The sequence below is a fragment of the Orcinus orca genome, chromosome 6 (assembly GCF_937001465.1).
Source record: "Orcinus orca chromosome 6, mOrcOrc1.1, whole genome shotgun sequence".
Lineage (NCBI taxonomy): Eukaryota > Metazoa > Chordata > Mammalia > Artiodactyla > Delphinidae > Orcinus > Orcinus orca.
Window position 1 is genome coordinate 57,897,327 of NC_064564.1, and position 16,785 is coordinate 57,914,111.

General features: G+C 40.6%; 1 long non-coding RNA gene across 1 annotated transcript in view; it reads left to right on the forward strand.

Moving 5' to 3' along the window:
* The window catches only part of LOC125964640 (uncharacterized), a 229,669-nt gene that overhangs the window by 205,324 nt on the left and 7,560 nt on the right, over window positions 1-16,785 (forward strand). The window lies entirely within an intron of this gene.

Sequence of the window (16,785 nt, forward strand, 5' to 3'; positions counted from 1 at the left end):
GTTAACCTTATGGGGATTCCCTTGTGTGTTATTTGTTGTTTTTCCCTTGATGCTTTTAACATGTTTTCTTTGTATTTAATTTTTGACAGTTTGATTAATATGTGTCTTGGTGTATTTCTCCTTGGATTTATCCTGGATGGGACTCTCTGTGCTTCCTGGACTTGATTAACTATTTCTTTTCCCATATTAGGGAAGTTTTCAACTATAATCTCTTCAAATATCTTCTCAGTCCCTTTCTTTTTCTCTTCTTCTTCTGGAACCCCTATAATTCGAATGTTGGTGCGTTTAATGTTGTCCCAGAGGTCTCTGAGACTGTCCTCAGTTCTTTTCATTCTTTCTTCTTTATTCTGCTCTGCAGTAGTTATTTCCACTATTTTATCTTCCAGGTCACTTATCTGGTCTTCTGCCTCAGTTATTCTGCTATTGATCCCATCTAGAGTATTTTTAATTTCATTTATTGTGTTGTTCATCGTTGTTTGTTTGCTCTTTAGTTCTTGTATGTCCTCATTAAATGTTTCTTGCATTTTGTCCATTCTATTTCCAAGATTTTGGATCATGTTTACTATCATTATTCTGACTTCTTTTTCAGGTAGACTGCCTATTTCCTCTTCATTTTTTAGGTCTGGTGGGTTTTTATCTTGCTCCTTCATCTGCTGTGTTATTTTCTGTCTTCACATTTTGATTATTGTACTGTGTTTGGGGTCTCCTTTTTGCAGGCTGCAGGTTCATAGTTCCCGTTGTTTTTGGTGTCTGTCCCCAGTGGCTAAGGTTGGTTCATTGGGTTGTGTAGGCTTCCTGGTGGGGGGGACTAGTGCCTGTGTTCTGGTGGATGAGGCTGGATCTTGTCTTTCTGGTGGTCAGGTCCATGTCTGGTGGTGTGTTTTGGGGTGTCTGTGGCCTTATTATGATTTTAGGCAGCCTCTCTGCTAATGGGTGGGCTTGTGTTCCTGTTTTGCTAGTTGTTTGGCATAGGATGTCCAGCAGTGTAGCTTGCTGGTCGTTGAGTGAAGCTGGGTGCTGGTGTTGAGGTGGAGATCTCTGGGAGATTTTCGCCGTTTGATATTATGTGGAACTGGGAAGTCTCTTGTGGACCAGTGTCATGAAGTTGTCTCTCCCACCACAGAGGCACAGCACTGACTCCTGGCTGCAGTACCAAGAGCCTTTCATCCACATGGCTCAAAATAAAAGGGAGATAAAGTAGAAAGAAAGAATTAGTAGAAGAAAGAAAGAAAGAAAGAAAGAAAGAAAGGAGGGAGGGAGGGAAAGAGGGAGGGAGGAAGGAGGGAAGAAAGGAAAAAAGAAAGAAAGAATATAAAGTAAAATAAAATAAAGTAAGATAAAATATAATAGTTATTAAAATTTTAAAAATTATTAAGAAAAAAATTTTAAAAAAACGGTTAGAACCCTAGGACAAATGGTGGAAGCAAAGCTATACAGCATAAATCTTTCTCTTAAAGCCCACCTCCTCAATTTGGGATGATTCATTGTTTATTCATGTATTCCACAGCCATCAAGTTGATTGTAGAGCTTTAATCCGCTGCTTCTGAGGCTGCTGGGAGAGATTTCCCTTTCTATTCTTTGTTCTAACAGCTCCCAGGGGCTCAGCTTTGGATTTGGCCCTGCCTCTGCATGTACGTCGCCAGAGGGCGTCTGTTCTTCGCTCAGACAGGACGGGGTTAAAGGAGCCGCTGATTCGGGTGCTCTGGCTCACTCAGGCCGGGGGTGGGGGGGGGAGGGGCACAGAGTTCGGGGCGGGCCTGCGGCGGCAGAGGCCGGCGTGACGTTGCACCAGCCTGAGGCGCGCCGTGCGTTCTCCAGGGAACAACTTCCGGGACCCTGGCAGTGGCGGGCTGGACAGGCTCCCCGGAAGGCGGGTGAGGATAGTGACCTGTGCTCGCACACAGCCTTTTTGGTGGCGGCAGCAGCAGCCAGAGCGTCCCATGCCCGTCTCTGGGGTCGCGGCTGGAGCCCGTCTCTGGAGCTCCTTTAAGCAGCGCTCTTAATCCCCTCTCCTCGTGCACCAGGAAACAAAGAGGGAAGAAAAAGTCTCTTGCCTCTTCGGCAGTCCAGACTTTTACCCGGACTCTGTCCCGGCTAGCCGTGGTGCACTAACCCCCTGCAGGCTGTGTTCACGCCGGCAACCCCAGTCCTCACCCGGCGCTCCGACCGAAGCCCGAGCCTCAACTCCCAGACCCCCCGCCCCGGCGGGTGAGCAGACAAGCCTCTCGGGATGGTAAGTGCCAGTCGGCCCTGATCCTCTGTGCGGGAATCTCTCTGCTTTGCCCTCCGCGCCCCTGTTGCTGCGCTCTACTCAGGGCTCCGAAGCTTCCTCCGTCCGCCACCCGCAGTCTCCGCCCGCGAAGGGGCTTTTAGTGTGCGGAAACTTTCCTCCTTCACAGCTCCCTCCCACTGGTGCAGGTCCCGTCCCTATCCTTCTGTCTCTGTTTATTCTTTTTTCTTTTGCCCTACCCAGGTACGTGGGGAGTTTTTTGCTTTTTGGGAGGTCTGAGGTCTTCTGCCAGTGTTTAGTGGGTGTTCTATAGGCGTTGTTCCACGTGTAGAAGTATTTCTGGTGTATCTGTGGGGAGGAAGGTGATTTCTGCGTCTTACTCTTCCGCCATCTTCCCGGAAGCCCCGGGTTGAAATCTTTTAATTAAAATTTGTCACTTATATTTCTTCTTCACTGAATTGTCTGGTTATATCCTTTGTCCATTTTTTTTTTTTTTATTGCCAGTAAGGTCTTACTCATGGAAATATTGTGGGCCTTCCAGAGACCTGGCATTCCTTTTCAATAGTTAAGACTGATTTGGGAAGTGATGATCATGGTGCAGTTTTAGTGCTTTTCTGAGAAAATTTTAAATTGTGTGTGGGGTAGGGAGGATTGCATCTAAAAGTTATCATTTATGGAAATAGATTATAAAAGAAAATACAGTGTTAGTGTTTCTTTTTCTGTGTTGTTCCAGGTTAACTTTGGGGCAGATACTTGGTGAATCATTGTCTGATAGGAGGGATTGCTTTTGGCTAGCGGACACTGGTTGCAATCCCCATCCAGTTCTGTCACACAGTGGACTGAGTTGGTCCTGAAGATCAGGACTCTAACTGCCTCTAATTGCTATTCCTATCTGTTGTAAAAAAAGAAAGAAATGTTTCTTCTTTTTTTTTTTTTTTTTGCGGTACGCGGGCCTCTCACTGTTGTGGCCTCTCCCGTTGCGGAGCACAGGCTCCAGACGCGCAGGCTCAGCGGCCACGGCTCACGGGCCCAGCAGCTCTGCGGCATGTGGGATCTTCCCGGACCGGGGCACGAACTCTCAACCAGTGCGCCACCAGGGAAGCCCTGTTTCTTCTTTTTGATAAAAGCAGAAAAAGTAGTCAACAATGTGTCAAAAGAAAAACCACTTCTCTATCAGCCCTAATACCAATAGTCAAACCACATGCAAGGGGGTCAATTCAGAACTAAGAAATGGGTTTTAGTAACTGAAGTTGGATTCTTCAATTTAAGGGCTAAAATGAAATTGGGAGTAATGTCTAACAGAATGTTTTGCTGGGGAAAAATAGAAAGGGAAAGGCGAAGAAAACCACACTGTTTACCAACTACATGCCAGGTACTTTTAATAACATCTCTCTCTAATGCCTATAGTAACCCTATAAAAATAGGTGAGACTACTGTATACAGACATAGAAACTGAGGCTCAGAGAGCTTACAAAATTTGCCCAGACCTATAGTTAGCAAACAGGGATTCAAGGAAAATTTGTGAATTGGAGGTCTTTGGGACAGTCTGTCAACAAGAGTAATAATTTCCTAGCTTCAGTAAATCTTGTAAGAATGTAACTATTTGCAAAGGAATTTAAAAAACATCATCTCTGTCAGCCACCCAGAACTATCGTAAGAGACAAAGAAGTCGCAGTTTCATAAATACAGGATTGCAGCTGACAGCAACAAACTATAAATACGTTCCTTGTTCATTAATTTGTTAATAATTGTTACTGCATTAATGACCCTAATCCAAGTTCACCACTTGCTGAGACAGGGTGACATACATAAATAGCAACAGACAGAAAAATATATCATTGCTTTCCAGGGTGAATTCAAGATGAAGAGCACGCTTTTTTGAAATTGTGTAACACATGCAAAATACTATGATGTAGGGCATATTACAAATGCCCTTACAAGGGGCTTAGAATTAAGTGTGGTTCTACTAAAAATAATGACAACTGAATTTAAATGATTGTAATTTCTGTTAAAAAAAATAAAGAATAACTCAATGGATCATATAGGAGCCGTTGGAAAAAAGTCCATTTTCCTTAGTAAGGTGTAAAAACTGTGCATTGAAAGGATATTATCAACGGTACTTTAAAACCTCAATAAAAGGAGTGACAAATTTTTCTTGAAATATGCAATGTCCAAAAATATGAAGTTAAAAGTTCTGCAGCCTCTGTTATTTCTTTGAGGGAGAAAAAAACAGCCAAGAGGAACTCAAACTGCCTTGTCCTTGAGATTTTAACCACGGGCTAAGTGAAGTTTCCAGGGACCCTGGTAGTATAGGAAACACAGGCTGCAAGGTGGTAAAATGCTGCGTACTGCCTTGGTGACCTTGTTCATCAGTGGCTACGGGTTCTGAGTTTGGAGTAAAATTCCTGAATATTCCTCTCTGTAGTGGGAAAGTCAGGGAAATGGAGCAGATTGATGAAAAGAGTAACTACTGGAAATATTTGCCTCACTTCTCTTACCTTCAGATTGTGTATCCCTGCATTTTCCTTCTTCAGTTCAATTTGAATCCCCAGACATGGGTGAAGCTTCTTGTCAGGTACGATTCAAAAGCACTGGATTGATAGGGAATAGTCTCTGTTGTCAGGGATCTCAAATAGCCTGGAAGGGGGCAAGTAACAGGCCTGCCTCTAAAAGTTTGCAGGCCCAGGGCAATACCACAAACCTAAATATTTCAGATATGGAAGTCAAGCTAATGCCTTTTAAATTAAATATGTTGTATCTTCCCCCCAACCTTGAAAAATATGTTTATAATGATCTGGAAGAGCAGGTACATATTTACAAGTTTGAGATCCGTTAGAGTTACTGCAAGGAACGTGGTGGCTTTCAGAGAGTGTGAAATGGGCCTCCAGTCTATTCAGGGCTCCTTCCTGCCCCATGAGGGGCCTCATGCACTAGCAGACACTCTGGCCTATTCTCACAAGTTCTGTCCACTGCTTTCCTCCATGTATACTCCTTCAGGCCTAGGGCCAAGTACATTCCATACTCCTGAGGGAAGGACCAGAACAAGAGGCCAGCACAGGCCTGCCAGTGGGCTCAGGGAACTCTGGGAAAGAAATTCTGGAGTCTTGGGTACCTGGAGTATGGTCTAGAAGCAGAGGCATAGGTGGCAGGTGAGAAGGAGCCCTGGAGGCTCATTCACCTACCTTGGTGGAGGGGCATGGCCTGAGGAAGGCCAGAGTTGGGCATTCTCAGCATGGGGCCCAGGATAGGGGCACTCTTGCTGGGGTCTGAGGGCAGTATTGACAAGCCAGGTATTAAAAATGGACTAATATTATACAGTTCCTCATTTATCAAAAGACTCTATTTCAGGTTGAGTTTTGTTAGATTAGTATTCCTCAACTTTATACTGACCCTCAGACCCAAATTTATAAAGATATGCAGCCACTGACTGGTTTGGTAACTCAGTTTTTGATAAAATAAATGTAACATTCCCAATCATCAGGTGATTTTTTTCTTTAAACTAGAAATTTTAGGATTCCAGGTCATTTTTAGAAACATAACTGTGAGCCTTCTACATTTTTTTCATAGTAACTGGCGTAGAAATTTCTTCAAAGATTCTCTTTTTAGACTTATTTCATAGTACAATACTTTCCCCTTTCTGTTTATTGTGGCTGTTGATACTTTATGACTTCAGTCTTTATTTAACCAAATCTTTGATCATCATGTTCGTATTGTTTTCAGGTACATTAGTCCCCAAATGATATAATCCCTCCATTGCCCTTGTTTTGAATTACCTCTTCTTTCTCTTCATTTTTAAAAAATCTAGTCTTAATTCCCAACACTGACTTTTCTTGTCCCAGTTTCAAACTGCATGTTATATCCAATATTACCTTGTAAATCAACCAAAGATTAGCTTGACTTTATTCCTTTTTTCCAGACATAACTTTTTGTATTAACAGTATTAAGGTTCTCTACTTCTAGATATATTCATCTGTAATTTGAGACATGTTATTCAAAATTTTAAATAGGTTCTTCCAAGTTGTTTATTAGAGTTGAATCCCCACTCTATAGCTCTGATTTCTAAAAATGGATCTTCTGCAAATTTCATTAATTCTTTGTTTGGCATACTCATGCTCCTTACCAAGTGCATTAAAATGGGAAGGAAATGATTCCTCATTTTGTCAATGATTTTAAATGTGATATTGGATAAGACCCTTATTGCTAATTACAATCTAGTCTCATTAAATTCGAGCCTACCCAGCTCCTCCATCACTCCCTGGTGTAGTCCATAATGAACTCAAGGAAGATTAATTATTGTTGTTCAGTGGTATAGAGTTAGTATATGGGATTTTGGTCTTGGTTTGGAAAAGTAAATTAAGTGAAGTAAGGCACCAAGTTCAGATTGAGGGTTGGCCCTCAGGTAAAGTAGGTAGAAGAGGTGCAACCTACGAAGTCTTACCTAAGTGTGGCTGCTGACCCCTCCCCTCCCCTACTTAGGAAGTATCAGAGGAAGATTACTCGTCTTAAATCCACGCCCACATTTCATTTCTGATCTATAGTAGTTTCCAGTTTGGGACAAATTATCTAACCTCTTTGGGTCTCAATATCGATAGATTATAAAATAGAAATTAGATTATCTTGAAGGTCACTTTTAACTTTTATAATCTATTCCTCAGCTCTTCTACCAGGTCTGAATTTGTTCCCCATTAATTACTAATGAGTCACTGATAGGTTGGTCCACAAAGATTGGAGCATTATCTTTCTACTTCCACAGTTAAAATGCACAGAGCATTCTAACTGAAGTTCGATCTTGGTTAAAATTTGAATTTCCATCTGTGGTTGGTTGAATCCGCGGATGCTGAACCTGTGGCTGCAGAGGGTCGGCTGTACGCGGGGACACTTTATGTAAGAGATTTGGGCATCCGCAGACTTTGGTATCCACGCTGGTCCAGGAACCAATCCCCTGTGGATACCGAGAGGCGACTGTATTTTCAGTTTAATGACTTGAGTCACTGGAAGCAGAGAGCTGAGAACCCAGCAGCTTGAGAGCCTCGAATCAGAGATAGTGGGCAAAGGGAGTAAAGATGAGAATGTCAGAGGAAAATGAGGAGCCACCAAAGACATCTTGGCTAGGGACCTTCCTGGTGCAAGTGATCTGCCAGTCTTTGGCAAGCTGTGATTTTCCTAAATCAATACAACTGAGATAATCAATAGTCACTGTGATAATATTATTCATTTTTGTCCTTCAATATGGTAGCAAATGGAATTTAAAAGTACTAGAGTATTTTTCTCTTCAGTCTGCTTTGCTCCGTCCAATAAAAGCTGTCTACGACTAATCCTATACTGCCAAACTAAGATACCCAGAATGCTTCTTCCCACACTCTCTCTCAGCAGAAAACCGTATCCATCATTAATGCTCAACTCCAAGGCTAATTTCTTCAAGTCTTTGCTCAAATGTCACCAGGCAGAGTTACCCTCCTCTTCCTCCACATGCTGACAGCATGTTACTACCATTTCTCAGGGTTTTCTTTCATTCTGCTCCACATTAGCTGGTGCAGTTGGGGTACCTGTCTGACTCTTGCCTTCCCCACCCCTGCCTGCCATCTATGTGAACACCTTGAGAAGGGCAGCAACCCCTGTCTTCTCTCTCTGATTCTTTCCAATCAGTGCTCTCCTCCCCGCCAGGCTTGCCTTTTGATTCTCTAGAGACTCATTGAGAAAGCCAAAAATGAAACGTGAATTTTCTCTTTTCCTCTACATTCTTGCTATTACAATCCAATCTCACCTTCAGGCAATGTAAATAGTTCTAACTAATTAAGGGAAAGTTGGGAAGTGAAGGAAAGTAAGAACTGTACAAAGGGGAATATTTCTCCATCTTATCTTGCTACATTTCTGTGACAAAATTGGGCTCCTAGCCTCTTATTGTTTTGGTTTTTTGGGTTTGTTTTTTTTTTTTTTTGGTAGTTTTGGTAGGAGGCATCTTAACCAGGGATTTACGTGAAATTGTCAAGTAGTTTTTAAAATCTACATACCTTGGCCCAATGCTGGAGATTCTGACTCAGGAGATCAGGGCTAGTTCTGACCTACGTCAACATATTGAAAGCTCCCCATGGAGCTGATGCACTGCACAATATTAGGTGAGAACTTCTTATAACTCAAAGCTAAGGGCTCTGGAGCCACAGGCGTGAGTGTGACCTTGGGCGAGTTATTTATCTTCTCTGAAGATTATATATATATGTATATATATATAAAATTTGATATTTATATTCATTTTCATATATTTGATATTTATATTGATATATATCAAAATTGATATTTGGTGTATGCATATATCAGTTTATATTTTTTAAAATTGTGCTAGAATTTTCATCTGAGAGGATTAGAATAGATGAAAATAACAGTTTGTTTCAGAAAACATATTCGTTTGTTCTTAAAGCAAACATTTGAAAACAAGAGCTAGAGTTTTGTTGTTGTCATTGTTGTTTCCAGTTTTATTGAGATTTTATGGTCATACAACTAGAGTTTATTTATAAACAAAATTTGATTTGGTCTGATATACAACACCAATAATCAGTTTTGGATTTAATGAAGTAACGTGGTTTGTTCAGGTTTACCTCCCTGGCAATCACTGTTTTACATCACATCTACCCAGAGTTAACCCACCAGCACCAATATGCTTGGCAGTAAGTTGGTTTTTTTTTTTCCCCTGGAAAAAAAAAAAGTTCTTGCTTGTAAGAACTCTCATTCTGTAATATTTGTGACTTTGAAAAGATGTGTACAGGTTGATGGTTCTTTGCAAGGGATAATACTTCTCTTTCTGAATCCACTTCCATTTACTTTCTCAAGTGTTTCACACTTCCCAGGAATACTCTTTTTAGCATGTGTGTGTATGTTTGTGTGTGTGTGTGTATGTATAACAAGAGATCTCTTCTGGCAATTGTGTTAATAGTTAATCTTCTGATTCCCCGATTTGAACATGATATTTTTAAAAATTAGTTTTCCATCTCTTTATAAGCTTTCCTCTTCCGACCTAGAGTGCTCCTGCCTGATGCTCTTTCTACCTAAGTTGTTCCTATTCTTCAGGTCCCATTTTTGATAAAATCTTCCCTGATCCATTCTGCTCCAGGAAGCCTTTCTTTAACTTTGTCTATGAGTTATTTTCCCTACTGGGCCTTTAACACTTACGCTGTGTCATAGTTTAATATATTGCTTCATTGCTTTGGGAATAATTTAGGAATTCTTCCTAATTCTTTTAAGCATTATACTAATGGAGTCTCTCTGGAATATTTCTGCGTCTCTTCCTCAGTGCCAGTCAGTGCCTTGCAAATAGCATGTGATATTATCTTCTGAGGAATGCTGATGAAGGAGTATTGTTCTTCTATGTAGTAAATAATCATACAACGTAATATTCAAGAAAATAGAGCGTTATTTATTTAGGCAGAAACAAAGGATCCCTTCCTCCTAGTGTTGACTCTTCTGGCCTAACATTCTGCTACCAGTGAGAAGTACCACACAAGCCTGATCATGGGAAAAGTCAAGATTATCTACCCTTGACATTAGGATTAACTTGGCTCACCTCACTTAGTCAGAAATAAGAGACCCACGTTGTGTCTTCTTTCCTTTCCTGTTAAAAAAAAAAAAAAATGACTTTCAGGTCTAGTTCCCAGCCTGTTATTTCAATCGGAGTTCAATAACACTGCCCTTCCTAAATGCCAAACACCTAGGTCCTTCTTTTGTCCTGGTTTGGTCACTGCTCCCTCTGTCCAAAGCTGAGGCTTCCCCATACATTCCTAGAAGTGTATTTCTTATCTACTTCCTTTCCCAAGGCCTCTGGCAGCTTTGCACAGTGGCCAGAGCTTCTCTTGCAGTTCCTGATATTGTTTCTTTTTCCTTTTCAGAAGGCAGGGGAAAGCAAGGGATCTGTTATTTAAAGGTTCACAGTTGCTGCGTTTGGGGGTGTGGGTAGCAAGGACTCAGTAGCAAGTGAGAGTCTTTCTCACTGAAACTCTGTTCAAGGCCTTATCTGCTTATAGAGACAAAGCCATTGTTCTCCTCAGCACTGTAACCTTAGCACCCATCCTTTTGCATACCATGCAGTTGGCAACTGACAGGTAGTACTTGTTGAATAAACCCAGGAGCTTAGATGCTGTCTCTTCCAAGAAGCCTTCCTTGGTCTACCGAGTAGGACTGATCAGTTCCTCCTCTGTGCCCATGGCACCATGCACCCTCCTCCTGTTATTGGATTTATCTTAGTGAGTGGTACTGATTTGTATACCATAGATTTGTCTTTCTCAGTGATTCCTTGACAGCAAGGCCTGACTTTGTATTTTAGTATCTCCAATACAAAGTAGGCACAATGCTTAAAGAAACAGCCCTGTGAAACTACTGTGTATCTTCTGTAGACGTATCACTAGAAACCTTACTCATTACATTTCACAGCATCCTTTTTCTTTTTCTTTTAATTGAAGTATAGTTGATTTACAATGTTGTGTTAGTTTCTGGTGTACAGCAAAGTGATTCAGATATACTTTTTTATATCCTTTTCCTTTACGGTTTATTACAGGATATTGAATATAGTTCCCTGTGCTGTACAGTAGGCCCTAGTTGTTTATCTATTTTATATATAGTAGTTCATATTTGTTAATCCCAAACTTCTAATTTAGCCCCTCCCCACCCTCTTTCCCCTTTGGTAACCAAAAGTTTGTCTTCTATGTCTGTGAGTCTGTTTCTGTTTTGTAAATAAGTTCATTTGTGTCATATATTAGATTCCACACATAAGTGATATATATGTGTGTGTATAATAATATGGTATATTTGTCTTTCTCTTTCTGATTTATTTCACTCAGTATGATAATCTCTAGGTCCATCCATATTGCTACAAATGGCATTGTTTCATTCTTTTTTATGGCCGAGTAATATTCCATTGTATATGTGTACTACATCTTCTTTAACCATTCATCTTTCGATGGACATTTAGGTTGCTTCCATGTCCTGGCTGTTGTAAATAGTGCTGCTATGAACATTGGGGTGCATGTATATTTTCAAACTATAGTTTTCTCCAGATATATGTCCAGGAGTTGTATTCACAGCATCCTTTTTAGAAGATTTATCCAGAAATATCTCTCTGTAATTCTATCCAGAATACATGTGTTTCTCTTAGGCAAGATATTTGTTTTCATTCCTTGATCACTGTATTTTGTGTCTTTCCAGTTATATTTGGATTCGTCCATGGTAAGAACTCAATGGCGAATGCTTTTGTATTAGCCTTACTTCCAGGTCTAACTCAGGTACCTACCATTAGTTTTCCCTTGTATTTTCCACCTCCTTCTGATATATGCTATTTTGTTGTATTTATGTATCATATAACCTTCCTTATATATATTCTAAAATCCTTCTTTCGGAATAGGTGGAGTAAAAGTAATCACCTATAAAATACGTGTCAATTAAATTTACTCGTTCATTCAACAAAATGGAGCTGGGAACCACTGGTAAATCAGAACCAAATATAATACACTGCCCTAAATTCTTCTGACTTGAAAAAGTTAAAATCAGTGAAATTTGGGATAGATTGAATATGAGAGTGAGGGATTAGGAGATGTCAAAATTCATGCAAGGGGGGCTTCTCTGGTGACGCAGTGGTTGAGAGTCCGCCTGCCGATGCAGGGGACACGAGTTCGTGTCCCGGTCCGGGAAGATCCCACATGCCGCGGAGCGGCTGGGCCCGTGAGCCATGGCCGCTGAGCCTGCGCGTCCGGAGCCTGTGCTCCGCAACGGGAGAGGCCACAACAGTGAGAAGTCCGCATACCGCAAAAAAAAAAAAAAAAAAAAAAAGAAATTCATGCAAGTATTTGAATGGTGCCATACACTGAATTAGGGGAGTGCGGAAGAAGGCCAGATTTGAGAAGGCTTTGTCAAAAGAATTGTAATGTGAATAATAATTATTATAACTAACAGCCATATAGTCCTGTGTGGTTCACAAAGCGTTCTAAGACAAGAAATAGTTACAAGAATAAGCCATTGTATAGTGATCTAAAGCTCATTAAGATTATTAAGTTTGTTTCTTACAAGCCTATGATTTGGCAAGGACCGATGTAATGTCTTTCACATTTTGCAGATGAGGAACCTAAGTTTCGGAGGCGCTAAACAATTAGAAGGAAATGTTGGAAGGAGGTCTTAGGGGATATGATTTGCTGTCCCATGGTCTACCCCTCATTTTTCTGCTTCTTCTAGAATCGGAAACACATCATAGCTAGAGTGAGGAGTGCAGGGGTAATATAGCTCTCAGGCTTTGTAAAAGAAGAAAACTCATAAAGCAATCATCATTACTAAAAGTTATCCTCGTTACTTAAAATTTTATGACCCAGTGGTGATTTCCTGTGAACTGCCTGCTACAGTGAGCTGTTCAGTGTGACTGTTCCTCAGTCTCCTGGGTAGGAGCCCCATTCAGTAGAAGTGTGACACACCTGAATGCTTAACTTCATCCTTAATTCTAAAGGCATCTTAAACAAAAGTAATAAAATGATATTTCTGACACAAGTTTCCTGCTTTTGAATAAATTATGAGCAGGCTGTGATAAGCATTAAATACTGATTGATTAACATGTAGGTTTCATAGAGAAAACTAATTGATGGCCAAGCCTTGGAAATATTGTCATACTTCTGCTCAGAGATGTTTGTGCACACCACGAGCAAATTATAACTGCTAGTGTGCATGTGTTTGATACAAAGGGATAACTTCCCAGTTTGATCTTGGTACCTCTATAGTAGATGGCCAGAAAAGAAATTGAACCCAGGGGAAAGAGGGGGAAGTCAAACACTGCGACATGATTATACTTTCATTGTATGGCCTATTCTTGGGAAGGACATTTCCTGATTTCTGTATCTTATCCATATTGCCAGATCAAATACTGAGCACAAATCCTCATTTGTCAAAAACCCCAAGTTCACACACCTTCTGATATAAGATTATGATTATTGTAAGATGGCCACCACAACCAAAGTGTCCCTGTATTGTTTTCTATGTGCTCTTTTTAGATAGATTTTGAACTCCAGATTTGAGAAACTGATGATTAAGAGACATTTGCATGTGCTAATTCTTGTCCCTGAATCAAAAAAGACCATGGAGGCATCAGATAAAATATGATGCTGAGTTGGTTTTCAGACAGATTTTCTGGAAATGTGTGACCTCCACCAATCTTAAAAAAATTAATTAAAGTACCGTACATTTCTGGATGCTTGGGCCAGGCTCCCTTAGTCAGTTTTGTATTTTTCTTACCACGCAGAGACTGAAGCATTTGGCATACGTGGGATCCTAGTATTTTAGAGCTGGAAGGGAAGTTCTCCCACCCTGGTTTTATCTGTAGGCTGGATAAAGGTTTGGGATTTAGCAATAGGCTTTGCTAGCTCAGCTTGTGAAAATCACATTCTTTATCAACTCCCCAGATGGTTTAGATCATTAAAAACACAACAAAACAAAACAAAAGCTCTTCAGAGTGTACACTGTGAAGATATTCTCTAATTTCCAAGAAAAATAAATATATGTCGAATTTCTCACAGATTTCTCACACTTTCTCAGTATCCAGCCTAAATCGCTGTGCTGAATGGAGAACATAAAGCCATCGTTTTTGAAACTGCAAAGCTTTGTGCTGAATACTTAACTTCCAGCAGCCCCTTTGCCTTTGCAGCTTGTCCGTCAGCCCCCAACTCTAAGTCAGTATTTATCTATTGGGGCTTAGCTTAAACTGAGACATAGATGTCTTTATTCAATGAATTTGGGGCAACTGGCTCTCAATAAGCAACAAAAACAAAAAGGCTGTTTCAAATCAAAGAAACCTCAAGAAACTCTCCCACCATCTGCTGAGGAGAGAGAAATGAGCCTGTGGGCCGAGAGCTTTGATTGAATAGAAGAAATAGTATTGTCATCTAAATTTTCTGCAAGACTCTTTGGATCAAAATATTATAATCACAGCAAATAGATGCAGCAAATAGATGCGGCCACACTTAATGGATACTCAAAGGGCCAGACCACTGCTCGACTGGGATCGTTTACTGTCATTTGCAAGGAAAATTGGGGGGCTGAGGGGATCCGGGTTGGAGGGAGAGAGGGAGACCTGACGTTCAGCTGGCATGCACCAGTGTATAAATGGCTGGCATTTGCAGAGCTGCATTGCAGGGGAGCTTTTAGCATTTCGCCACTGCCAGCTGATGTCTCTGTGAACATCAGTGCCAAGAAGCCAAAAATGAAAGCAGGTGCAGGGGCAGAGGAACTGAATGTTGGGGGCGGGGGGGAGGGGGGAATTCAGCAACAGAACTTCTGTTGTTAAAAATTGGTTGCCTTCATTAAAACCTAAACAATGCCTCACTTTAACTCTGCATAACATTTTTAGCCAGCTAGAGTCCCGCACACACACTTAAGGCAAGCCTCTTACATTTATGCACTGGGCGAAGAGACTGTTTTGTCTCTCTCCCTCCAAAGCTGCGGATTGTCTGCAAGACTGCTGAACTCTGATTAGAGTGGCTTTCCTTCCGAAGCCGGGAGCATCTGCTTCTGAAAGTGCCCTTTACCTCCCCTCCATCCCAGAGTGCCCCCTCTTCAGAAAGTCCCACTTCTACACAACCAGGGCCTGGGAACAGGGAATATTCCTGAACTCGGCATGTCTTCACAGAGCCCTGTCGCCAGTTCAGCTCTCTGAAATGCTGCTTTCCTATGAGAAAACAGACGGGACTCAGGGCCGCCTGCAATTTACATTTCCCTCAAAAGCTCTGTGTTCCTGCAACATTGTTCCCCAAGCCCACTGCAAAAGACAGCAGGAAAAGAAACGATAGGGATAAGCTGGAAAAAAAAAAAAAGGAATAAAGGTAAGGGTTCAGGACCAACTGAGGAAAAGAACTAAGGCTTGCCACTTAGCAGTGTGCCCTTAGAACTAAGGGCACACTACAAATGGAGAATAAAACAGAAAAATGCCTGCTGCCTGCTCTGCTGGCCTGCCCGGCTGAGCCATTCCCAGCAGAGACTTGGTCACTGCAGAATGTGAAAGTCATCTTTGAAGGAGGTGGCACAAAACTACAGATCACATGCAGCCTTCTCACAACTGGGATGGAGAGAGAGCAAACCACAACAAGAGGAAACTGCAGGCAATCTGTGCTTGGTGGAAAATACTGGGTTTTTTTCCCTAATGGACATTAGTGCAATAGGGGAAATAAAAATGTGTTTGCTTGCTTTTACAGGCTTTTAGAAAAAACAGACATAGCAAAGTTCATTCTACAAGTCAGATGTTCTGCACAAACTAGAAAAAGCTCCATCTATTAAAACTATGATGCCACAACTTTGGGGTCAGCAATTTTAATTATAATTTAAGATGAATAAATATAGTGACTCTTGGGGAATGGTAGTGAGAATTAGGTTTGTTCTATGACCTCACGCTTGGGGATCGTTTATAGTCAATCTCTTTTGCTTCTACCGCCAAGTGTTACTGTCTTGTCCACATGTAGGTTTGGTTATTAAAAGCTTTTAAAACCCAGAAAAAAAGTTTAACAAGTTAAACCAGAAACAGAAACGAGGTCACATGCCGAAAGAGTCCGTGGATGAAAAGGAACTTAGTTCATAAAGCAAGTAGAGTCTGGGTTTTAGTTGGAATGAAATATACTGAGTTGAGACAATAGGAGACTGCAAAGCTGAGAAGTCTGAGAGAATGAAATGCTCTAACAGAAAAAAAACAAAAAATTGGCCAAGGCTAGGAAGAGGCATTCCAAAAAAAGAAACAGAGATAGCTAATAACATAAAACAAGGTTCAAGCTCCCACTAAAAAAAGCAACATTTGAAAGAAAAAGCCTTGTTCAACTTCAAAATGTGCAGATTAAAAAATGTACTCAATACTATTGAGAATTTGAGGAAAATAAGCTCAAATCTTGAAGGGAAATTGAAAAAATGTGTATCAAAAACTTTAAACTTTTTCACTGATAGGAATTTGTCTTGCTCAAGTATTAGGAGATATATTTATGTACCAAAGAGTTCATTGTGGTAATTTTTAAATATTTAAAATATAGAAATATGCTAATTGTAAAAATATAAGAGATTGGCTAAGAAAATTTCGTATATCCATAAATCATGTTTTAGAAAAGTACTCTCTGACATGGGAATCTTCTTGCAAATATATTTGCTTAGGGAAAAAAGAGTTGTAAAATAGTTTATCCAGGATGATCTTAATTCTGTGTGAAGCATCTACTTGGAAATGTTATAAGTAGTTATTCTGAGTTCCAAGATTATAGGTGATTTTTCTTCTTAATTTTCTTTCCATATTTTTTCTTTCAAATTTTTCAAAGTGAAAATTTATATATTTTGAATTTTTTATTGAAGAGTGCTCTGTATATGGAAAAGTACACAAATAAGAATACAGCTTAATGAATTCTAAGAAATTGAAGACAGCCTTGTAACCAGCACCCTCATCAGAAAACAGAAGATTCCTAGTTCCTGGAATTTTCCTCTTGCCCCTTCCTGTTCTCTACCACTCCCACAAGGTAAACTCTATCCCCACGTGTAACACCATAGATGAGTTTATCTTTTGTGTACTTGAAATA